The following is a 27,820-nucleotide window of genomic DNA, read 5'->3' as shown; positions in this document are numbered from 1 at the left end:
ACAAACTTGATGTCCTTTAGTTCGCAGAGTTTCCGTTGAGAAACACACGTAATACATCATTACCGATAGCAACAAGATTAGCTATAGATTGCGTGAATAAAGGCGAAGAAGATGTTTGTTATATTTGTCCTTTGGGGTCTTTTAATTATTCTGCACTTATTCTTTTACAAAAAAATTGCTTAACGTAAGTACTGTAGTGTTAATTATTTCGGAACTATTTTGACCACAATATGAACAAAAGTACCCGAAACAACCTGAAATGATCCCTGAATTAAAAGATTGGTTGCGCCCTATTTACAAAGATGTGAGTAGAACCAGCGGCGCAAATCTGTCTTCAACATTGGGGGGGGGTAAGACCGTTACCATACTTTTTTTTGGCGATGTCCAAAATACTTATGAAGTTGAAAAACAATGTTGTGGAGGATCAGAGTTGTCTTCAGCGTTGGGAGGCTGCAGATTTGAGGCTTATTCTGGGGGACATCTATTTTATCTCACGTTCCTTTGTAGCAATCGGACAAAAATAATCAAATTTCTCCCAAAAAACACATTTCAAATCGGATTATTGGGGAGAAGTCCCCCTCAGTTCCAAGATTGGAGGGGACATGTATCCGTCATCCCCCCCCCACGGATTTGCGCCAGTGAGTAGAACATATTGTTTAGTTTACATCTACAACTTTAAAACAATGCTTATAGACAATGAATTTCTCTATTATTTTTTATAGCGACTTTTCACCCAAAATTGGAGTCGTCATATCCCGTTTCGCAAACTTATTGCCAACATTTTGGAAACTGGTTGCGAAGAGAGCTACAATGGATGAGTCGAGTTATTTCGTCGCTTCCGCTGTGAACCTAAGTACAAGATTCCAAAGAGATTAAGAAAAAATGAAATGAAACCTTTGAGTTTTACGTCCCACAGTTATGCCGGTTAGGCTAAAGGAGACGCTGATGATAAGCAATGAATGAAATGTTGGAATGAAGAAAGTGGAAGGAAACGGGAGAACCCCGAGGAAACCCACGCACAAGGTGTTTGTCCATCACAAAGTTCATTTGACGGGGGCTGGGATCGAACCCGGGACCCCAAGTACCGGAGGTGAACGCTCTACCACTGAGCCACCGCAGCTCTTAAGAGATTAAGAGTCACAAACATAGTCACTTTCAATTTTGTAATATATATAGGTCTATATATTGCATCACTGACTAATAACTAAAATCCTTGGATTGTATATATAAAAGTCGCCCCCTGCCCGTAAAAAGCTTCATTCGAACTCGGAATCGAACAATTGCATCTGTAAAACAGTGCTGATTTGATTTTAACGTTCCTTTCAGCAGCAAGGCTGTATGAGACGTGGACCTACAGATAACGTGGAATCCGAACCACATAAGCTCCGGCCGGGAATCGAAAAAATGAAATGAAATCTTTGAGTTTTATGTCCTACGGTTATGCCGGTTAGGCTAATGGAGACGGTGATGAGTAATGAATTAAATACTGGAATGAAGAAAGTGGGAGGAAACGGGAGAACCCCGAGAAAACCCACGCACACGGTGTTTGTCCACCACAAGGTTCACTTGGCGGGGCTGGGATCGAACCCGGGACCCCAAGCACCAGAGGTGAACCTTCTACCACTGAGCCACCGCGGCCCCCGGCCGGGAATCGAACCCGGGTGTCCCACGCCAAAGGCGTGTTCACTAACCACTTAGCCACGAGGGAGCTCATCTATAAGGCAGTGTAAGCAAACAAAAAACGCACACTGGATGTTTGCGCAACTGAGGATCAAAACATTCTCAATGGAGTATGAGAAATAGTTAACGCCAATCAAAGTGTGCTTTTGCTTATTTATTACTTCGTTAATACTTAATTCCTTCTAGAAGTAGTGAAACTATACTATGAAGAAACACTAATAAACTAATAACAATTATGTTGTATTTCTTACCACACCACGACCATTTTTACCACCCATAGAATTTGAACCTAGTACTATACTGCATTAGTCACACCGTAACGAAAGATGAACACCTGGCACTCGTAGCTGTTGAAGCTGTGTTGTAGCTACCTGTATATCACGCGGACTGCGTTGGTACTCCTCAACATAAATACCTCACAGCCCAAAGCCAGGAAACATCACAGACAGAAGACAGGGGCACAAGCAGTGCCTGACACTTCACGAACTCTAAACCCGCCAAGACTCAACTCAACATGACCTTCAATTACGTTCTAGAAACCAAACCAATGCTAAGGCACAAACTTACCAACTTCCTATATGAAAACACAAGAAAAAAAATCTAACTTTTTTGGTTCCAAAGTGATGACATAACAATAATACTAAAAAGGTTTTAATTTTCAGTAACCCAAACATTAATTAACTAGGGAACATAACAAACCAAAAATAAATAAAAATAAAAATAAATTAAATTAAAAAATAAAAATCTGACAAGTAAACTCTCCCTGACTACTTTTTTTTTTAATTTCAGTGAGGCTGTAAAATATGTCAGTATCTTCGTAAAATATATATATTTCAATGTAAACAAGTTCTTTAAACAAAAGAAAGCTTTGTAGTAGAGCGCTTACCTCTGACGCGTTAGGTCCCTGGTTCGATTCCTGCTCCCGACAAATAGCCTTTTGGTGAACACTGTAGGTGTGGTTATTCTTAAGACTTTCCAGTTTCCTTACATTTTCTTGATTCCACCATTATCATGTATCTCATTGTCACCTTCTCTCTTACATTGATGTACAATCATGGGGCGTTAAACTAAAAGAAAAAAAAAAAAAAATGCAAATATCCTAGTAAAAATGAGTTTTCTAGACTACACAAGTGGCCCCGCGTAGGGTAGTCGCTAGCGCTCTCGCCTTCGGTGCGAACGGTTCCGGGTTCGATCCCGGGGGAGAACTCGGTCGAAAAAGTATCAAAAGATTTTAAGTCCAGCCATCCTGAATGAGGTTTCCTTGGGTTTTCCTCATTCACAGCAGGCAAATGCCGGAGTGGTACCAGACATATAGGTCCCAGGCCGTTTTCTTCCTTCCCCAATCCTTTCTTCCCTTCCTTTCCCCGGATAGTGTACTCGCCGAGGAAAGTCATCCCTCATATGGGGTAACAAGGCCATTGATGCCGAAAGCCCAGAAATCTAAATCCTAAATCTTCACTACACAAGGAAATTTCCGCGCTGAAAACGGTTTATTAGCAATTATGTTAAGCAGTCCTGTAGTAAATCTGCACCAAGTAATAAATCGTCACATATAAAATGGAATGAATAAACACATAACATTCATTTTGCTACCTTGAAACATAATATGTTTCAAAACATTAATATTCAAAGTTTTTTCAAAATTCAGATTCACCCATTCCATTCTCCTCAATCATTTACGAGTTACAATAGTAAGAATTGTAGTCATAAACTACATTACTTACTTAGTACTATATTAAAGCAAGTTACACTAAAAGAATATATAATTAATGGAATATTTAACTAAAGTAATAGTTAACTATTGTACTTACCCAGGCTTTTGTTTCCTTCCTCTCTTCTGTTCCGTTTGTAAACAACCTCGTTTCGCAAGCAAAAGACGGTAGTTCAATGACGTCAGCCATGGCGAAAGAAAGAGTGTCTATAGGCGGTCTGGATCTTACACACAGATGGACGTATATAACGTATAGCTGAAGTATTTAACATACGTATACGTATGTAAAATACGGAAAATTGTTAGATGTCAGACATCCTGCAGCGACATGATGTAACATCTAAGCGGGTAAAAGGCAGTACCTCTGTAGTATATGGATAAAGTACGCTCCGTAGAGATTTCCTTAGTAAACATAACGAATCCTTGTATTTGTACACTATACCGCTGTCCGGATAATGGATTTTTCTCAGTGTACCCCAACTATTTTACATTTCTTGTTCGTGAGTTATTCTTCTTGAATCAAGTAAGCCTTCGAGTGATATCCTATACATGTGTTCCCATAATTACGGATAAATTTTCCTGAAAAGGTCTTCCAAATTTGATTGCATCTTTTTTGGCTCCTATGTTCAGGTACGTTGGAAAATAATTAATATCCTAGGTTATGGATTTATTTAATATCATTGAAATACTAATGCGTGCTACACATGAAGCCAAAAGCGCATCTAAACTTTATGGAAATGTTTAACTCGTGTGGAATTTGTAACACCGCTAAGTTACACGACTCAGGAGTTAGCAACAGACAATGTTGGAAGGCTTAGAAATGAAACTATTATTTTACACTTACTTTTGATCTGATTTGAGTTTAGCGTCAATTTCAGCAGGAAGGCTACATAAGACGTGGATCTACAGGTTAAAGTGAGATCCAAACCACATGAGCTCCCGCCGAGAATCGAACCCGGGTCTCCCACGCTAGAAATTTAGCCATGAGGGAGTTTTATTTTACACTTGTCTGACATCAACCAGAGCCTGATAAGACTCGAAATAGTGTTTTTTGTATAAATACGTCTTCTTGATAGTAATATCATAAAGTATTAATCATTAATAACAAATAACCTGTAAAAATATCAACGTCCTTCGACATCGATCGACCAAAAGAGATTGATGACAACTGTCCGGGAATGATAGGTCAAATAAGTAGCAGTGTCACGTTTACACCAGGAAAAGAAGTATGGTTTTTATGGTTAGGTATTTTCTGAATTAAAATTGATACCAAAGATAGAAAATTAATTAAGAAAAAACGTTTTCGCTGTATATTACCGTTTCTCTCTACAACAAGCAAAGTAAAAACAGAAAGTAGTTTATTTCTGCCATTTCTAGTTTCAATAAAAGAATAAAACAAAAGATGGTATCTATTCTTAGAACGTTGTACTTTTATAATTATGTTTGCTCTACGTAGATGAATATTGAAAGAGGAATTATTTGTGGTTTTCTATCACTTCCGCCTTTAGTGGAATATGAAGGATGAATATGAAATGTATGTTTAGGGCACTTAATCGATGCACTTTAGGGCACTTATCAGGTTCTCTCTACCCATCACAGCTATTTCTCTATAACGATGAACGTTAAAGCAAGATGTCAATGATTTCTTCCACTTCTGATAGATGGGTTATCTCCATCAACACATTCGATTTCTCACTTTTGATCCTCTACGGCTCAGTGGTAAAGCGTCCACCTCTGGTGCTTGGGATCACGAGTTCGATTGCAGCCCCCGGCAAGTGAACTTTGTGGTGGAGAAACACCGTGTGCGTGGGTTTCCTCGGGGTTCTCCCGTTTTCTCCCACTATCTCTATTCCACCATTTCATTCATCTCATATCATCACCGTCTCCTTTAGCCTAGCCTGCATAATCGTGGGACGTAAAACTCAAAGATTTCATTTCTTTTATCCTCAACATCCTGGACAGTGTTGATGGTGATCCATTAAACAGTTGTTGAGATACATTTTGTCCCGGACGAACGAACTCATAGACAGACAGTCTAAATATTGAAGGGAGTTTTCGGTAAACCAAACTAATTAAAAATTATTGTAGCCAGAGAAATTAAAGATGTCGACAAAACCAGTTAACGTTATTTACTTTGTGATAAACTCATATGAGGTACATCGCCTCGAAGAAACCAATGATTCATTAAAAATTAAAAACATATTAAAAACTTGGAATATGCATTTCGTGAGTTACTGCAGATGGATTCATTCCTTTGTTTTTGACTGATGTAGGGGCGGCTCGTGAGGGAAGGCACACCGGTAAAAGAAATAAAGTTTTCTTGGTTGAAGCTAAGAAAATCTTTTTAAGTGCACTAATTGTTGTATATAACAACTAATGCATAAAATAATCATTATTCCCTTAATTTGAAGGAATAAAACTTTAATTTTTACAAATATGACTTCCTTCACGAGCCGCCTCTGGACTGATGGCAACATAATCAATAGAGATAATTCGTGATCCTCAACAAAATAAAACTAACATTTCATGGAAATTCAAATCCTTCTTCGCTAATTATTCAGAGTATTTTTCCTATATATAGAGAAAGGGTCATCCCTTTTCTTTGATAAACTGAAAACCGCAAAAATAATTCTTTAATGAGTCGTCCGTAGCCAGAACGACCTAAATACATTTCTATACCCTTATGGAAAAAGTGGCAACTTCATAGAACTGCTCTCCCCTCCAAATAAAAAAAGAAAAATAAAAAGAAAGAAGAAAAGGAAAGTAATATATGTAAAAGTTATTTGCTTTGTTTATTTGAAATCCACGTAAAACAGAGAAACAAATAATAGCAATAATGAATGATATTATTATTATTTGCACTGTCTGAAACAAAAGTTAGTAACTACATTTTTCGAATTCTCAGTTTAAACATGAGATCATTTCAGTTTCGCGTATTCCACATTGAACCTTATGACACACGAAACTAAGTATAGAATTGACGCAATGATCACATGAAGTCCACTTCCTAATATCAGTGGTTCGAGTTAAGTCGTCTCTGTTTCCATAAGTGCTATTTTCCCACGGCACGAGAAAAGAGAAAAACAGTTCAGTCTGACTTCAGACAGCTCAAATGTCAACGAGCACCATGGACGCCCGAAAGAAAATTTTCTAGGGGTGGGGGTGGGTCCCTAGTTGCTATATTACATTTGGTATTTTCTATTTGTATTAAGAAAATATTAAGAAATTTAGTACATCTTCGTGAGCCAGTTTGGGTCGTTACCCACCCCTCGGACACCCATGACGAACACACATATCATATTATATCTAAATTGGATTATTTTATGCAAAACACTTCGAATTATTTCACATCAAATTAATTGATCTTCTTCGAGTCCTTTATCAATAAAATTCAATTTCTAATTTTACGACCTACTGTTATGCTCCTCAGGTTAAGGGAGATGGATAATAAGAGAAAGTGAATGATTATGAAAGAATTGGTCGAATGAGAATGCTGAAGGACAAAGGAGAACCATGAGGAATCCAATGGACACGGTGTTGTCCACCACAAACTTACATTAGCTGAGATCTGACCAGGGATTCCGCACACCACAAATCCTTTATAAATTTTAATCTCAACATAAAGAGTAACTCTTATACTATTACAGGGAAGTTATTTAAATATTTGCTATATGGTAACAGGTAACAACGTTTTATTGAATACTAGCAGCATACTCGTTTAGTTATCGCTCGGGAAGATTAATGTTTGTGGGAAACATATAAAAGATGGTTATATATATTTCTACTAGCATCAGAATATTTCTTGATGTAAGATTAATTTCACTAGAATGCTCGAATTGGTTTTACTCATTAGGAGTCACATTTCATTAGCGTTGCTCTTAGCTTAGAAAGCATGGGGATTATTTATACACAATTTCAAGGTTATACATGTAGCGGTTTCAAAAGAACTGAAGAAGGAATAAAAAATTCAATTCCCCCTTTTCCTCTTTGAAAGGACACATTTCTCAAAACTCCAATACTTTGGAAAATATAAAGAACGGTATAAAATATTACCAGTCATTCTTTCCCCCATTAGCGAGCCCATTACACAAAATCCCGTCTTATCTACCCTAGCGTGCTAGGACAACACTTACACAAAATTTTAAGGTTTATAGGCATAATAAGTTCGGACATGTGATAAATGAATCAGCGAATTTTGAAACTAAGAAGGTTTTCCTGAAATTCTGTAAGTATAAGTTTCCCATTTAAGTTTTAACTAAATAAAATAACTTGTCTTTTATCTTATAAATAAGTTATTCATGAGGTTATTATAAATACGCCATATAATCACCTGATATCTTGGTAGAAAATGTCGCATTTCTTTTTTTATTATGGCATTGCATGTTCAGCACGAGTCTGGTCCTAAGAAGTCAACAAACAGCATATGACTACAGACTTTGTACCCATCTACCTCCCCACTGGAAACCGGCACATAAATTATTTTCAGAAGGGGAGATGTTTTAATGTTTTACAACAATGATGCGCGTAAATCTTTAGAAAGAAACAATGCTGTAATTAGCTCTATAAATATAATCACATTGATCTATGTTGTTTAAGAATTAGAAAAAAGTACACAATTAAGTGTGACCTCATTATTACATCATTACTCATATTCCTATTTGCTTTCAGTCCTTCCCTCTAGCTTAGTGGCTAGCGAAAAACTTTGGTTCACGGGTACCAACTTTGAACTCCCTGTGGGAGGTGACAGAGATGCTAATAATCCAACCAAATGTCTTTGCTGCTAAACCTTCACTTCGTAAGACAACAAAGAAATCATGTCTATAGTGAAAGAAACTAATATGACATAAGAAGAGATTGTCGTGTTCTTTATTTACTAAAATATTCCTGTTAATAATTTATTTCCGTTTTACACAAAGCAATAGAAGCTGGTTTTGGTTAACCAAATATAAAACGTCTATTCATAGAAACACTCATGACTCCATTATAAGTAATAATCAATAATTTCTCAACTAATTGATCATATTAACTTTATTTGCGTCAACTTATTTAATATATATTGATCGGTGAATGTTGTAATGACTAGCGGAAGCTAAAATGTCTGACAAGTTATTTGTAATAATAAGGAATTCTATTCTTCCTGTGTCCTCCATGGGGTATAGCAGTTACGGTGCACGAGCACCGAGCTCGATTCATGGCGAGAGATTATTGAACACATTACAGTGGTTCAAATTCTAGGTTAAAATGTAGATCCACATCTCATATAGCCTCTGCGAAAGAAACGTTAAATTCCAGTAAACAACATCAATTCTCCCTGTTCAATATACCTAGGTAGAACGGTCAAGATACCGTACATATATGTAAGAGGTACTACATCATATTCAACTGCCGTTTGTGACACGGGAGAACTGAATATATTCCTTGTGGGAGGGATACATGTAGTATGGTCTAATGGTAAACTGTAGATTCATATTTCACTTAGCCTTTCTGCTGACAGGGAAATAAAATTTAAAAGAAAGAAATGTAATTTAACTTTTACAGTTCGCTGTTGAACCTCGAATTTTTACAGTCTGCCTCAATAAATCTGAAATCAGTCACATCTACTCTCTATAGATAGTGAATACTTATTCACTATATACTTGTTCTATTATCAATAACTGAGACAATTTGAACAGTTTTATTCTACATAAATGAAAAGAAAGTAAAATCTCTGTTATCAGAAACTTCTCTAAATTACTGAACCAAAATTATTGAAATAAATTATGTATCTAACAAAGAAGCGGCGGCTTACTCACGACTGAACAAGTCTAACTGTGTTGCTGCTCAAAGAAAGCTGTGATCTCCTGTTTTTCCGATCCTGGAAATTATTTAATATTTTTTACAGCAGCTTTCATATAAATAAGTAAAGGGATGAATAGAACACTTCCTTAAGTAATGCGTAAACGGCCAACAATTTTTAAATATCTAAAGATATATCGAATATGGACAATTAAATGTAGTTCCACTTACCAGCTCCTACTGCACCACAAAACAAAATGGCCGCACTATGACTTCGCCTCCTCAGCCCGCTATCTCCAAGAAGACCAGCTACCCACAATAGTTGCACTAACTCAAGTGAGAGACGACACTAGAGTCTCTATGCTTGTCAGGATAACAGAAAGCCCGCGAAAGTTAAACGGACGAGAAGTATGAATCATTGAGGCGTATGTGATGGGCGTTTTCTTGTTGTTTTCTCCCTACTGTTTACCGCTCTTTTCAGATCAAGGCATCGGTGTTTGTCAGACGAACATTGCTATACAGTCATTTAAGCTAAGGCTATTAATGCAAAAAAAAAAAAAAAAAAAAAAAAAAAAAAAATCAAAGGCAGTAATCTATAAAATCAATACCAAGATCTAATATTTTAAATGCAAAAAAAAAAAAAAAAGTTTTCACCTTTATTTTGAATTTTGTGAAACGCAAATTGCAACTTGTGCCACTATAAAATCACACAATCAATTAATTCCCTTATATGCAGGGGACGGTCATTCATAAATAGAGTCTGATGGGGCTACGTCAAGGGAAGACAAACTCAGGAGGACGGGTGAGCAAGCAAACTTTCGTGGACGACCGACAAAAGTGCCATCCATATCGTTTGAAGCTGAACAAACAACCAAACAAAATCAAAATCAGAAATTACTGCAGTAGAATGTCTGTAATATTCTTTAATATAAATACATTTAGAAAAACGTAAGTTCTATTCATGAAACCCCAACATGAAAATCTACAGTAGGAGTCAGCAAACTGCATCCCGCGGACGAAATAAGTCCCGTCGCTTCTTTTTATCCATTGTGTGGGCTTTATTTTGAATTTTGGTGTACATTTGCACTTATTTATAATGTGGCCCTACAAAAAAAAAAAAAAAAAAAAAAGTATCGATCTCTGAGCTACGGGATCAGCAGAAGCTCCCGGCGTGCAAAGCTGTGGATCACAGCCTTTGCTGTCAAGCCGAAACTACGTGACTGAACTTGACCACCAAATAAAAATGTTTTCATTCCTTAAACACCGGGTTACTTGCACATTAAATTTGGTTTATATTCGGTTTGTAGTTACCTAGAAAAGAATACCGCATACAAGCCAAGACAAAATTAGTCTGTCCCTGAACGAGCTCAGCCACCACTGAGCTTTGTTCCTTGGATGGTAGGCTTCTTGTTCACAAATTTGTTTTTCAGATCCGACTAGTAGTTATCAAAAAATAAAGTTCCACACATAAGTTGGATTAAGAATATCCGAGCTGCGGCTGTCCCTGCCCGAGCTCGGCCTACTATAGCAAGCTTTATTCTTTGGGCAATGTGCTGCTTCAATCCCATTTTGGTTCAGGTCCGGCCAGTACCTACTGATAAATAATGTACATCACATAAGAGAAACGAGTCTATCCAAGGCCGAACCTGGCCACCAAATATAACGATCTTAATTCTTTAGATGAAAGGCAACTTTGTCACTAAATTTGGTTCATATCCTGCCAATAGCTACAGAGAAAGAAAGTATCAAATACATACGCACATACACATACATAATATACACCTGGAATAAAACTATCAGCTACTGTGCGCTTACGTCGGAAGTTAAAAATACTGTAATAAAAGGAAATCAAGCATTTTTAAGAGTATTTGAAAACCATGTTCACCTCACTTACGCTATCCTCTGATCTTAACTTCTTTGTTGAGAACCGATGACCACATGTTCTAAGAGGGATGCGAAGCAAAGATTAAACTAAAAGTTCTTCCTATGCTCACATTTTCCTGTGAATGTAGACATTTTTCCTTCCTTCTTTGTTGAACTTTAAATAATTGAATGCTGTCCCCCTGCGACCCCATCATTTCCACCTTTGCATGTGAGGTTATCGAGGGTGAAGGATAAAAGCATACTCTAATTCTCAAAAGTGTACATTATTTAAATTGGTTTGAGTACGGATTGACAGTTCACATCACGTGCCATTTTAATTGTTTCAAAGTATTGTAGCTAATCAGAGCACAGTATAATTTATACGTATTACTACTAGTCCATTCTCCGAGTTATTCTGGTTCCAATAGAGTGGATAATCAGTTGGTGAACACTCTTTAAACTATCACGATTGAGAGAAAGTGTGTAATAGGATAAGCTGTAACTGTCTAGAAGAAATATAATTATTAATCATGAAATAATTATTCAAATTATTTTATTCTTTCGGAGATTAAACAAAGAAACATCCTCTTCTTAATTATTCAACTCCCGATGCGTCGCTTAAAGTTCTCAATTTATCTATGATAAAGCTTCAGCTAACTACATGATTCAAGACAAAAGGATGTTCATTGTAAAACACCCTTATCTTTTAATAACTTACTATCAACATAAGATCGTAATGTTGGTACGTCCGTCTGTCAGTTTATCATACGGAAACTAATGAACAAGAGCGAATTTATGAATTACGTTTTTTGGAGTAAATAGTTGGAGCGATTATAACGACCGAGTTGTTTAATGGACTCAACCCGTTAAGATCTTTACGGATAACGGCGGATTTCTGCTGATTTCCTATTCAAAATATAATACTCATCCTTAACAATACGTGTATGATACTCGGAAATATAGGAAGAATCTGAATTAATCATACAGATAAATATACTCTTCAATTAAATAACAAATTGTTCTCCACATGAAGTAAAATATTAGTATGAGCTCCCATGGACTTTCGTTGAGCGTAGGATTAATGTACACATATCCTGAACAAGGGACTCGGCTCCATTTCCAATGGGAATGCATGTGGTTCGGATCCTATTTCTCTCGATTGTTTCTGCGTCTTATTTCTCATAGAGCTTGAGTGCTCAAAAGAATGTTAAAATTCAAATCATCTATTAAATGCCTACTTAATTTTGATACCGGTAATCTTAGCACTAAAGTAAAAATCTATACTTATTTTAGAAATTAAGAAGAAAACATAAAGTGACTCATTAACTCTATTGAGTCAATTCAGAATTAACAAGAAATTTCTTTTATTTTAAAATGTATTGAATACAGTAAGTTTCGAAACACGTATGATTTCTACAGTTTAAACGAAACAAAGTTTCTTTTACATAAACAAAATTCCTAAATGATTAATCCCGAATGAAAAGCATAAGTATTTGTAACTTGTAAATGCTTAAATACAGTAGAAATTGTTTTCTAAGCTTTAAATTTGAGTTTTTCTTTTGTACTCGGCTCAATCTATGTTTTCTCCGTGAATATATCTAAAAGCAGCATAATGTTGCTGGGGATGCCAGAAATGAAAAAATAGGGAAGGATGAGACAAAAAGAAACGAGGAAAAGAAGATCAGTGTTAAAAGATAAACTGCAACAAGGGTTTTGATTCTCTTTCTTATGTGTTATCATAATTTTTCGTCATCGCTTCCCTCTATTATCAAACATGTTATTTCAGAAACAGTTTTCTACAGCTCCTTTAACTTGTCATTTGGAACAGACAGAGTTGACGGAATAATGGAAACAAAAGTTATGTGGAAAGAAAGTTCTGTTAACATTTGATTCAATAGAGAAAGGAACACAGATATTGCAAATTATTTTATAACAAATTATTTGATATGTACATTTTATAATAGTCGGATGTGTACTTTTTAAAACAGTGGATATGTAGTTTTTATAATAGTTGAGGTCATAATGAAAGGAAAATTGTTATATTTGAATGAACAGAGGAAGGAACGCAAATATTGTAAAATCTTTTTAAACACTTTTTAAATATTCTTTTACTCGACATTTTTTCATAGTTTGTTATTCAAATACTAACATATCCTCATTTTATTGTCCTAACAAACCAATATATGTTGCCAAGAAATTATTTTAGATTGATCAAGCCCCTGGTGTGGTAACAACAGTATTTCATGTCACGCCCCCCTCCATTACGAAATCCAGGCTAAATGAACAAATATATGTTGCCACTAAGAATGATCGAGCCCCTAGTGTGATAACCATAGTATTTCATGTCACGAGCCGCCCCCATTACGAAATCCTGGCTACGTGTGTGAGCAAGGAATGAACGATGAAGGGGAAGTGTATTCTTTGGATGCTTAATTGATTGGAGTAATCTCTTCCCTCTACCTATTGCCGTTCTGGCTCTATAATGATGCACGTTAAAGCCAGAAACGATTGGTTTATACCATTCCAATGAATGATTCACCTCCATCAACACATTTGATTCCTAACTCTTGATCGTGTGTGTCCTGGCCAAAATTAATGGTGATTCATCAAGTAATTGTTAAAATATTTTTTGCCCCGGATGAACGAACACATAGACAGATAGTGAAAATATTGGAGAGAGCTTTTGGCAAAACAAATTAATTAAAAAACATTGTAGTCAGAGTAATTAAAGAAAAAGAGAATATCAACGAAAGGAGCTAACAACTTTATCGTAAATTACAAATATGAGGTAGATTGCCCCGAATAAATCACAGTTTGGTTAAAACTCAAAAACATTTTGAAAGTAACCCATGGAATATGTATTTCGTAAGTTACTGGAGATGGATTAACTGATGCATAAACTTCTAGTGAGAGAAGTCACACCGGTAAAAATTAAAGTTTTCTCGGTTGAAATTAAAAGAAGAAAACGTTCTTAGTGTATTAATTGTTGTATACAACAAATAATACATGAGATAATCATTATTTCCTTAGCTTCAAGCGATACAATTTTAATTTATACAAATATGACTTACCTCACGAGCTGTAACACCATCAACAGAAATAATTCCGTAAGGCTTAACATAATGAAGATAATATTTCCCAAAATTCTAATCCTTCTTCGGTAATCATTACAGAATATTTTCCCTACATCGAGAGGAAGATTTAAACCCTTTTCCTTGATAAACTTAAACTTTAAAAATAAAGTATTCGTTGAGCTGTCTAAAGCCAGAACGAACTAACTACATTGTTCGTGCTGTTGGATATTAGGCCTTATAGAAAAAGGGGAATTAACACGATCTGCTGCGAAAAGAAAATACTATTATGATAGAAAGGCCTTGGTATATTTAAGATTTCAGTTGGATTAGTAGTCTGAAGAAGGAAGTGATATACTTCCGAAACCGTAACATTTCTAATTAATTTATAATAAACATTACAGACAGCCTTATTAGAAAGTTGTATTTGGTTTGTATTAAAGAAAATACTATATGTGAAAATGGCTTGCTTTGGTTTTTTAGATACACGTAAAACAGGAAAGCAAATAATAATAATAATAATATGGCCCATACTGAATGATATTATTTATTTGCACTATCTGAAACTAAAGCACGTTAAGTACATTTTCCGATTTCTCAATTTAATTTGAGTTTCGTGTATTTTATACTGAACCTTATGTTACACCAAACTAATTGTAGACATTAACACAATAGTCAAGTGAAACTGATTTCTCAATGACAATAGCTCACCTCAAGTAGTACTGTTTGCATAACTGCCACTTTCCCTCAACTAAAAGGAAAAATGGTAGTTTACTCGGGCTTTAGACAGCTCAAATATTAATGAAGACCAGAGCCGTAGCTATAGATTTCATCGCTCGGGATGAGTAGAATTCGGCACCCCATCACTCTCCTTACAAAGCGTGTTTTTCTTATAACATATGAGAGAAACAGCTTTTGTTCTTATGATACGCTGAATTTTTATTAAGCAGCTTGAACAGAGCATTGCAACAGCCAAAAGCGATCACTGTATTTTTCTACAAATAAGAGCTACTTTCAAGAGACTTACTTTCAACTTTTTGTTAAACTTGACAAAACTATCTTTGGTTGTAAACAAATCCACTTGGAGAACAGTTATGGAAAATTACAACTATTTACAACGTTTCATACTATCGATAAGATTTGAAGTTTCAATACATTAGATACATGTGCTTTCAAAATGTTCAAAATGTGTGACAACATTAATTTCCACTAGTAATTGTAAACGTGTTTAATTTTATTTTGTATGTGACCATACAAATACCATCTTAATTTCGATTTTTTTACGGCGAAAAATATTTTCTGAAATATGACGGAAATTCAGAGGGAGCCTTCTTTGAGAATTTCTCAATATTCAACGATGGAGGTAAAGAATGTGTTTAATATTTATATATAAAATCCAAAATATAGTTTGGTTAGAACATATGTTAGAAATTATAGCAATTACTTAATTTTTTAGTGAATGAAAATTCTGAATTTAAGGTTACTTATTATTAATTAACATATTAAAATACACTAACTCTCCCTCTCCCTCTCTCTCTCTCTCTCTCTTTCACACACACACACACACACACACACTTATATATATATATATATATATATATATATAGAGAGAGAGAGAGAGAGATAAAAATAGCACAATACTAGATATGTATGCACAAAAATATATCCTAGTGCTCGATGTAGAAGTGATCCCAATAAATTCCTTCAAATTGGAAGCATTTTATATGTCAATGGAATAACAAAAATAACTGATATTATGTCTTTGTAAAAGACGAAATTCGTTGGGTTAAGTTCGGATCCCTTTAAGCCACTATTCTACAATTGCTTCAAGTTCGGAAATGGTATTACTTCCTTTGTTCACCTTCATATTTAATAACTATTCCCGCGCAAACAGCAGCAAGTGTGTACATCTTCAATCCTTTCATTTTTATACTTTCATTCTGACCGTCGTGATTAATCCGATTGTATAGAAAAACGTGATTAACTAAGCAAATCCTTCACCATCAAGACGCCGAACACGTGTTTCAGCCTTCGAGCGTTTCTGATTTTAAAACTGCGTACACTCAGTCATTACTCGGCACCTCGTCATTAAGAAATCATGTATAAAAACTTCCTTTAAGTAATAAGTAAAATATTGTGACTTATTGAAACGTTTGGATTGCCAGCGGAGCAAGCATGAACATTTTTAATAAATCCTTTTTCTTTCAAATCGACTACAATATTGATTGAACAGGGCGCTGATACTTTTTAGGGGCGACGTGTCATTTACTCATTTCCAATACGCTTTTTTCTTCCTGCTCGTTCGTCGCCCTCTTGCTATCGGCGCCCGGGGTGATCGCCCTGCTCACCCTCCTCTAGCTAGGGCTCTGATGAAAACACATCTCAAATTAAATGAAAGTTTGGTTGTTTAACGTAAAACATTAGGAATTACTTTACATTAATTAAGTATTTTCCTTAGTCCTTTATGAATAAAATGCAATTTCTAGTTTTAGGACTTACTCATATGCCCTTCAGGCTAATGGAGATGGATAATTAATGGAAGTGAATGATTATAGAATACTTGGTCAAATGAAAACGGCCCAGGGCACGGGAGAACAGTGAGACAACGTATGAACGCCATCTTGTCCACCACAAACTCACATGGCTTGGGATTGGAGTAGGAGTTCGACACACCACCAACCCTTGATACATTTCGATCTCAACCTAAAGAATAATTCTTAAACTACATTTATGGAATTATTTAAAGGCTTATTATATTGAAACATCCTTTTGTCCAGTACTAGCAGAATGCTTATTTTTCGTAAGAGATGAATAAAATTAGTTGAAAATACAGAGTGGCCCAAAAGTAGGTATGCAGTCCCATACTGATCGGTCATGACATTTTATATAATTTACTTATTGTTATACATTCAGATACTGACTTAGTTTCTTCCTTTTCTGTTCCTAATTTATTTTCACTTGTACCTCATTACTTTAATCAATTAAAATGTCATACTTGATCGATGCTGGCCTGTATTCCTACTTTTGGGCCACCCTGTATATCAAAGAAAGCTAAATACATATTCTACTGGCTTCGAAATATTTCTTAATATAAGATTAATTTTACTGGAGTAATTAAGAGGTTCACATTTGCTTCTTTCAGTAGAGGTCATATTTCGTTAGCGTTGCCGTTTGTCTAGAGTACATAGGAAATATTTCTACAAAATTTCAAAGGTGTACATTTAATAATTTTGGGGACCTGGAGAACGAAAAATATTCAAGTTCCTCTTTTCCTCATTAAGAAATCACATTTTGTTAAATTCTACTTTAACGTTGTCCTGCAGTATTATGTATATACAAAATTTCAAGATTGTAGCCGTAAAGTTTCGGAAATATTGTGATAAGTGTATCGATGTACTTCTAATAGACAAGTAAACAGATATTTAAAACTGAGAAGGTTTCCGTAAAATTCTCTTTTTCCAAGTTTAGTCACAACTAGTTAAAATAATTTGTATTTGATCTTAGAAATAAGTCATTCAGGAGAATACCAACAGTACTTTGCATCTATGTTGTATCTTTAAAAAAAAAAAAAAAAAAAAAAAAAAAAAAAAATGAAAAAGTTTGAGATTAGCGACTTTTTTTGGATGGGTCAGTATGTTATTGTAATCGACTTCTCCATCAGAAAAGTCGCTGACTTTCAACTAATCTCCAACGTTTTCAAACTTTTTGTCCTTGTGTAATGATGTTGTGTTTTGTTTTTGAGATACGAGGTAACTACAAAGTACCGTTAATGTTAATATACCATATAATCAACTAATTTCCTACAGAGAATGTTGCATTTTTATGTATCGTAGTGCTGGTTGAGCACGAAACCAGTCCTAAGAAACTGACAAACACCCTTTGACTATAGATCTAATATATGCTCCCATTTACTCAACGGAAACTGACGCATAAACCATTTACGGAAAGGGAGATGTTTTACAATAGTTATATGTGTATATCCTTAGTGCTGTGATTGCGTTGCATAAATATAACCTGAGTGATGTATCTTGTTCAACAATTAGAAAGAAACAAGACTTTTATTTTTTTTAAATGTCCTTGACCTCATTAAATCCGGCCCTATTACTATAGCACTCAGGCCCGTATTTAGGTAAGTGCTATTCTGTGCTCGAGCACAGGGCGCCAGAATTTAGGGGCCGGCAAAAATTTTGAAATTCTTTTTAAGATTCACAATAAAGTAATATTTAAAAAGTAGTAACTCGGAGAGTCCCGCGCAAGAGAGAGAAAATATGTTAATGTGATTAATTCGCTCTAATTACATTAGTTACTAATTAGCTAGCTTATCTGATTATTTTTAGAAAGTAATTTTCTCCCACCTCTACTCCAAGGGGTGAGGATGAACTTGAACATCATGAAAACTGATACCGCTAGACTCAGCTACCTCGAAAACTATGAATTCAACACTAATACCTGTCGTTTTCGATTATTTTTAAAATCTTGCCCCCTCCCTGGCTAGTGGAGTATAACCTTGAAGTTGAATTGGATTAAAACTTCGCTTCACTATTAAAACTTCACTATTCACTTCTCAGCGACCTCAAAACTATGAATTTAACTAATATTGGTTGTTTTCCGACAACGTTTGGGAGATGATTCCTGACACCAAGATAAGACAAAAAGTATAGACCAACCTGGGTGCACAAATGCTTGATTTTGGATTTACAGGCTGCCGAAAACATTAAAAAAAATGAACTTTAAAGGTCCATAGCTTCAATACTATGGGACCTACCGGAGTCGGGGCAGGACTTTATTTAAGAAATAGTATGAGCTCTATCCAAATATCCAGGATCCAGGACTAGGATTCTGCAGTACTTCAGCAACAATTTTTATAGACGTAGTTGGTGAGTACTTCAAGTTATATCCTCTAGCCAAACTCCCTGTATAACAATTGTTGCGGAAGTACCACAGGATTATGAAAAATGTATTTTCGGATAGCGCACATATTATTATAGTTCCTTAGTGAAATCTTGACTGACTACGGTAGGTTACATAGTTTTGGAGCTATGGACCTTTAAAGTTCATTTTGTCTTGTTTTTGGAAGCCTGTAACTCCGAAAGGAAGCATTTGTGCACCCAGGTTGGTCTACACTTTTTGTCATATCTTGGTGTTAGGAATCACCTCCCAAACGTTATCGGTGTTTTGAAACACCCTGTATAAGTACGGGCCTGAAACACTACTCACCTTCCTATTTGCTGTTACCTCTTCCCGCTAGTCTAGTGGCTAGCGGGCGCCTGCCTTTGGTTCACAGAATCCCGCATTCGATACCCGGTAGTAGATCATTACTTTGGTAAACAGTAAATCCATGTCTCATATAGTCTTGTAGTTGACAGAGATGCTGACCAATTGAACCAAATCTATTTGCAGCCAATATTGGACGCACATAAGAGAACAGAAAAGTCAACTCTGGTTATAGAGGTATTCCTATTAATAATTTAAATTCCGTTTTCATGAATGAATAAAAGCTGTTTTTTGATAACGAAATATAAACATTTATTAGATCTTTACATACTCATGACTGAGTTAAAAGTAATAATTAATGATTTCTCAACTAATTGAACACATTAGCTTTATTTGCTTGAACGACTTACACATATTAATCGTTGAATATTTAAAGACTTCTAGAAAGATAAAAAGATTGACACATTATTTCTAATAATGAAGAAATTCTCCGTATATACTCGATGTAGTCTAGTGCTTTAGTGCATGTACCTTTGGTACACGAGTCCCGGGTTCGATTCATGATGAGAGACTATTGAACACCTTACGGTGGTTCGAATTCTAGATTAAAATGTAAGGCAGTGCAAAAGAGACGTTCAGTTTCCATAGATATCAATTGAAGAACCCTGCCGAACAACGATATGTTACATTTTAGTGATTTCGAGAAAACGAAAAAAAAAAAGAAAAGAAAAGAAGTAATATATTTCAGAAATACAAAAGGAGAAAATCAAACGAACTGGTAGTGACGTTCTTCAGAGTATCAAAAAACGTAAAATAAAGTAGAATAAACTAGCCTGCATGAAACAACGGGAAGTTTTTCTCGAAAGCACTAAAATGTAACATATGTCGTTGCTCGGCGGGATGCTTCAATTCTTCGTGTCCAATACACAATTAACGAGGTATCGAGTATATATATATCGGGTGTTGAAAGGTGACTCCTGCCACTGAGACAAGAAAAAAGTTCTTTTGAACTTTCGGCTATCGGACATAGTTTCGGATCTACAAGGTGCCGAAAGCGTGGGAAAATGACTTTCGGACGCCAATAGTTCGGAAACTATCCAACGTAAAGAGGGCGGGTAAAAAATTCACTGAAGAAGTCATACCTGCTGTATTGAATTTTGCATGTTTCACAATCCTATCATGCACGCGCAAGGGATTTCCCAAAGAAACGTAGGGAGTCCCGGATAATCTGCCAAATGAAAATTGGTCTAAATGGATATGAATTGATAGGGTTTCTACCAGGTAACAATAATTAGTTTGTATTGAGTCGATATCTGGAACAAATACAAAATGGTGGACACTTACATGCCCGTTGTGTGTGGTTGCATAATCGCCAGGTTCGGATGCTGGCCAACAGTAACCTTCTGAGTATTAAGTGTAGCGAATTTGTACTCAAATGTTCTAGAAAGACATCTGGAGTGTCGATAGAGAACAACAGATGAAGCAGGGTGATTCACATGTGTGGAAACGCTTAACGAAAAATGCCCAGAAATGCTCTCACAGTCAGTAAACGTGAGTTCAAAGCGTCCGAAATGTAAGGATTAGCGTCAAGAACATGAAACCCATTGCCAATTCAGCAATAATATTCCATCAATCCTATGCAATATGATCTGCACGGTTGCATACCAATAATGATGCAACAACTGAGGCCAAGTTGAAATTGAGCAAGGGGACTCACAAAGAACTGAATAATCTAAAGGAATGTCACTAGTAGGATCGCATGATCGATATTGAAATGTGGCCAATGTGTGTGTTGATATCAACATGTAGCTAATGGACAAATGTCAACATGTCCTACTACTGTGACACCATCCCAAGTGCGAAAACTAGGAAAATAACGTACATTCTGCTATTACATCTGGTGCACTTTTTTGTAAAACAAAACTAAGACACGATTGTATCAATGTCCCTCTTTGTTTGGACATTGTCCCACAGTCGACACATATGAAAATATATCTCTTAATCTATGGTTCAAATTCTGATAGAGCCTGAAAATAACAAACTTGTATCATGTACCACGTCTTCTGGGACATATAACGTACTCGAACTATAGGAAAAATACCTCCAGAAATTCGTATCTTACATACAGTGCACATGTCAAAACAAAGACCAGAAACGAACCAATTTGGCACATGTAACACTACTACTGGAACACCATACATATGGAAAATAAAATGACATGAGAAATAGGAAGAAACGTCTTAAAGCTCTGATTGTTTACAACTGTGCTGTAGGAGTAAAAAAAAAATGAAACACACAAGCATGTCGGGAGGCTGTACAAGAGCGCTTGCCAAACAAAGTGGGTACACTCCTCAAAGAAATGAATATAGAGAAAATGAGGCTCCTCGAAGCCTCAGGACTAGAGCACTCGCTTTCGCTTGCGTGGCCGCAGTTTCCAATTCAGCTGGGAGCCTACGGCCTCAGATTCAAGACCCGAGTAGTTATTTTCCTATTTTTCGCACGTGGGACGGTGTTCCAGTAGTAGGATATGTTGACATTTGTCCATTACCTACATGTTGATATCAACACACACATTGGCCATACTTCAATATCGATCATGCGATCCCACTAGTGACATTCATTTAGTTTACCCAGTTCCTTTGTGAGTCCCCTTGCACAATTTCAACTTGGCCTCAGTTGGCCTCATGGTAGGATTGTGAAACATGCAAAATTCAACACAATAGGTATGACTTCCTCAGTGAATTTTTTACCCACCCTCTTTACGTTGGATAGTTTCCGAACTATTGGCGTCCGAAAGTCATTTTCCCACGCTTTCGGCACCTTGTAGATCCGAAACTATGTCCGATAGCCGAAAGTTCAAGAAAACTTTTTTTTGTGTGTGTGTTTGTGTCAGTGGCAGGAGTCACCTCCCAAGAGTTGTAACATTTATTTTGCAACACCCGATATATATATACGATACCTCGTCAATTGTGTATGTAGGAAAATGTCATAGGGCATATCACATGGTGTTGTTGCGGTGATCCACAGGTCCCTCCTTCAAGGGGGCCCAGGGGCCAACTTCAAATTTTCAAATGGAAACATGTATTGAATCATAACTCATTCAATAGTCCTTGAAAAACGAAACACCTTTTGCAGGAAACAATTTTCGATTTGGGCCACCGTTTTCAACATGGCCGCAAAAAGTCCTACATCAGTTTGAAGTTGGCACCTGGGCCCTCTTCACGGAGTTCTCTGAGGGTCACCACAACAACACTACTTTATATGCTTTATCATCGCTCTCTATTTCAGTTTTTGTTTCATCTCTCTATTCTCAGCGGTTTCTGATTTAAGCCTATAAGCACTGGGGTTTTATCTGGTACAGGACCCACTTTTTGCTGCCATTTTGAAAACGGTGGCCCAAATCGAAAATTGTTGGGCCCCTTGAAGAAGGGCCCTGGGGATCACCACAACAACACCATGTGATGTGCCCTATGACATTTTCCTATCTCAGTTTTTATTTCATCTTTTTATTCTAAGAAGTTTCGGATTTATAAGCACTGGACGTTTTATCTGAAACACCCTGTATATATACGCAAGAAGTATTACTGTATTATATAGAACTGTCGTTCGTGGTATGACACGTATATTCCTTATGGGAGGGGCCAGTGTACGAAGTGAAAAAAAAAGCAGAGGTGGTATGTTTTATTACGATTTTGAATCGACATACCGGCTATCTAAATGTTGAACTATAGTGAGGGTATGTTGCCTAAAAGATTGCATTTCTATTTACATAATGACTTAAAACTACAGGCTAACTTCTCTCTAGTTACAGTAAGGGAGAACAGGAAGAGACATTGATCCCTCGCCAACAACTTTCTGAAAAAAAAAAATATGCCCTTAAATTATGCTGTATTATAGAGAATTATACACAAAAAATGTTCTAAAACCGAGTTTTTGTATTAACAATTTCCTACTAGAAAACTCCCGAACCCCCCGCTCGACTGAGGGGTATTCCAAACACCCTGGAATATCCGCCCTCTACAGCAGACATCCCTTAAATCCGCCCATGCTCAAGACATAACATGTATATGCATTAAGGCAAGACACACACATATATAAAAAAGAAACAATTCAATATGGCATATCAAAATATAAACTAGTTGAACTTCTTTGAAGATACCTCATTTTAAAAACAAAAGATAGGAGAAAGATAACAAAAATGTCAGTGTTATCAACTTAGAAATTATTTCTACGTAAAAAAAAAATATTTTTCCTGCTATTCGTCAATTACTGTGTATAAGTATGGATATGTTAAAGGTATATCAGCATTCACTTTCCAGTGACGGTATGTCCTGATCATTGAAAAACCAGAGGCGATATGGCATACCACCGCATACAGTCTCACTTCGACCACTGGGAGGGGATACATGTGATATGACCTAATGCTAAACTATAAATCCGCACTTCAGCCAGCCTTTCTGCTGACAAAAGCAATTCAATTTAAAAGAAAGGATTATATCTTAGCTTTTACGGATCGCTGTTGAACCCTGAATCTTTACAGCCCGGCTGAATAAATTTGAAATCCCTTAAACGCACTCACCATCGATAGTTACTAATACTACTTCTTTCCTATATATATATTGAACTCCTTCGTGGCCAAGCGGTTAGCGTACGCACCTTTGGCGTGGGAGACCCGTATTCGATTCCCAACAGAAGCTCATGTGGTTCGGATTCCACGTTAATAAGTAGGTTCCATCTCATATAGCCTCGCTGTTCAAAAGAATGTTAAACTCAAAATTAGCTCAACTCATTCTTTCCTATATACTTGTTTCTTATATCAATAACTGAGATAATTTAAATGTGTTTCTTGTACATAAACGAAAACAAAGAAAAACGCCTCAAAAATATTAACCAGAAATTATTGAAAATATGTATCGAATACAGACGCCATTTTTCATGACTGTAAATTCTAATAGTTTTTGTGGTGTAAGATACCTAATAGTTCCCCAGAGTAGTTTCTATGTTTCAACGCAGTTAAATGAATAAACATTTCAAAACTTGAGACGTCCTTTGAATTTCTGCTTTTCGATCCTGAAAATTACTTCACATCTTTTAAAGACACTTGCATATCAATAAGTGAAAGAATGAATAGAACACTCACTTATGTAATGCGTAAACGGCCAACAATTTCTAAATATCTCAAAATGTAAAGAAAATGGAAACTTAAGTATAGTTACACTTACCAGCTCCTACTGCACTGCTAAAGAAAATGGCTGGACTAAGCTCGTACTGCAACGCCAAACAAAATGGCTGCACTATGACTTCACGTCCTCAGCGCGCTATCTCCAAGAAGACCTGCTACTTCCAATGCTGCAACTGAACTAAGAGACGACGACGCTAGAGCCGCTGTGCTTGTCAGAGGAACAGAAAGCCCGCGAAAGTTAAACAGACAAACACGAACACGTCATTAAGACGTATGAGAGGGGCGTAGACGTGTTGTTTTCTTAATGCTATTTCCCGCTCTTTTCAGATCAAAACATCGGTGTTTCTCAGACGAGCATTGCTGTTGGGAATCTAATTAATGTTATTAACGTTAAAAAATCAAAGAGAGTAATCTATAAAATCAACACAAAAGCCTGATATTTCTCTTGAAAACAATGTTTAAATATACACATTGAATCTTGTGAGACGGAAGATATATCTTCTGCCACTACAAAATTACCCAATCTGTTTCCATATAAACAAGGGGTGAAAATGAAATTCCAGAACTAACAGGAAGGACGGTAATTATTGCATACGGTTTCATCGGGCTATATGACGAGAACAAAAACGCAAGAAAATGTTCTTGGGTTTGCTAAAGCGACACTGTTTGATATAGAAGAAACAACCAAACAAAATCGAAATCAGCGATCATTACAGTACAGTGTCCGAAATATTCTTTAATATAAGTCAGACAAAAAAGAGGTTCCATTGATGAAACCCCAACTTGAAAATCTACAGCAGAGGTCAGCAAACTAGATCCCGCATATTAAATATATCCTGTCGCTTCTTTCTATCCGTCCTGCGAAATTCATTTTGGGTTTTGGTGTTCAGTAGCACTTAAACTAACTAACTAACTCTATGGCCTATGGAACCCGGAGGTTCAGTGCCGCGTTCACAAAAGCTCTCCACTGACTTCTATCCTTAGCTAATTGTATCCAGTTTCTACTTTGTATTCCTATCTCTGCGAGATCCATCTTAATATTGTCCTCCCATCTGCGCCTAGGTCTTCCTAATGGTCGTTTTTCTATGGGTCTACCAGTCAAGACTTTGAAAGCGTTTCTACTTTCTTCCATTCTAGCTACATGACCTGCCCACCTAAGCCTCCTAGACTTCACGACCCTAACAATGTTGGGCAAACCGTATAAACTATGTAATTCCTCGTTATGAAGCTTCCGCAATTCCCCATTCTCGTTCCTCTTGGGTCCGAATATTCTTCTCAGGATCCTGTTCTCAAATACTTTCAGTCTATGTTCTTCCCTCAGAGTAAGCGACCATGTTTCACAACCATACAGAACAACAGGCATGATTATCGTTTTATATATTTTAAGCTTCAAATTCCTCGACAGAATTCGCGACGACAAGAGATTTTGAACCGAATAGTAACACGAATTCTCTGCTTTTAGTCGACATTTAATTTAGTCGACATTCAGTAGCACTTACAAGTGTGAATTATTTACAATGTGGCCCTACAAGAATGTATCTGATTTAGAGGATTAGTGTGAGCATAGTTTCAAAAGTCGACATAAACCTAATTCAGAATCTCCTGGGGTTCAAATTTGTGAAACCCAGCGTCTACTTTCGAGCCGAGGCTATCTGGCTGAGCTCATCCACCAACTAAAGATCCCTTTATTGCTTAAATAATGGGCTACTTGCCCACAAATTTGGTTCAGATCCGGCCAATAGTTATCGAGACATAAAGTACCAAACACGCACACACATACACGAATATACACTTGGAGTGAAATTATAAGCTACCATATGTTTACGACTGAAACTGTGCATTTAATAAAAATATACCGTGTACCTTCGTGTATCTCCTTATATCCATCCCTAGCACATAAGGTCATCGCATATAAAGGCTGAAAGAAGTCTAGAAGTCTCGAGAGCTTCTACGGCACGTTTCTCTCCTTTTAATTAAGATATGATTCAGTGAAGATGTTTCAAATAACACATTCAAGTGCATAAATACGTATCAGAACTGTGTCCAATGATTCACTTTGCAGTACTTTTCTTCAAAAGCGTTATTTTCTTGTATAAAAGCTGATTCTCTTTAATATCTGTATTTTACTGATACCTTGCTCTTCTTATGATTACATTAAGGACTAAAGCTTGAAGTTCTTCTTAGAAATTTTTAGAAAACTATAGGAAATTCTTGGTGTTTCAATACGAAATATCTAAGAACAACATTTTTCCGCCTTAGTCTTTGGGATGGGAATTTCAAATTTTATACAAATGTACTAAAATTGTATTTTTCGTACATCAATTTGGTGCTAAAATCTCCTCTATAAACAACGGTTTCTGTCTTCGTATATAGTAGTTTTTAAAAGTTTTCTCTTTTCCGTGTACGTCCGCCACATTAAATTTATCCTTTCCTGAAATTCACGAATTGAAAGATTTCCGGATTCTGTATACCGAAACCAAATACCAGTTACTTGTATGAGTAACCCTTTTCCCTGCGTCTGTTGTGTCCGATTCGTGCATGTGACTGTTTTATTAGTAATATTTTCTGAATAAAAAATAACTCCCTCCATCAAATACCTGTCTTTATGTCTAGAAGCTCAAAATAAGTTGAATCTTAAACTTTGTGTTTAGTGTCGAGGTTATGAAGGATGGGATTTGCTATTAACACGGGTTCCGAAAAACGACCCATGATTTGAATTCGGTGCAGTTGGCAGGCACAAAAATTATCATTCAATATCAACTTTCGTAATGTAGACCTTACCAACCACACTATCTCGCCTACAAAAGAATCATGCTACGAGCTCCGGCAAGAAAGATGAGAATTTTCATCCAATAACCAGTTGTTGCACACCTTTTAAAATATCACTATTGAGACGAAATGTATGCTAGATTATTCTATATTTTTTTAATTCTGAAACATTTATCCAAATCAGACTATTCTTTCAGAGATTAAACAAGCAAACATCCTCTTCTTATAATACAGCAATAAATCAATTCATACTGTGTTTCTTGAAGTTTTCAATTTATCTATGGTAAAGCAGGCATGCAGTTTTTGAAAGTGTATAAGTTTGAGAACACTGAAATCTTTGTCAAGAATGAGACAGCCATGCCGTGTGGAAGGTGCTTTTGCATTGAAAAGCAACTACTCTGCAATTTCTTTTTCTTTCTTTCTTTTCTTTTTTCTCTGGAAACTCACTCAAAATAGTCATCAGGGTGATGTGAGAGCTAAAGGAAATGGACTAAAACAACAAGTCAAATCGTTTGAGTTCGTCTTTTGTCTCACAATGCTACATCCAGGCTTAGA

The sequence above is a fragment of the Thermobia domestica genome, chromosome 11 (genome assembly GCF_964235325.1).
Source record: "Thermobia domestica chromosome 11, izTheDome1.hap1.1, whole genome shotgun sequence".
NCBI lineage: Eukaryota > Metazoa > Arthropoda > Insecta > Zygentoma > Lepismatidae > Thermobia > Thermobia domestica.
The sequence above is the reverse complement of the archived record's forward strand: the minus strand, read 5'-3'. Positions refer to the sequence as shown.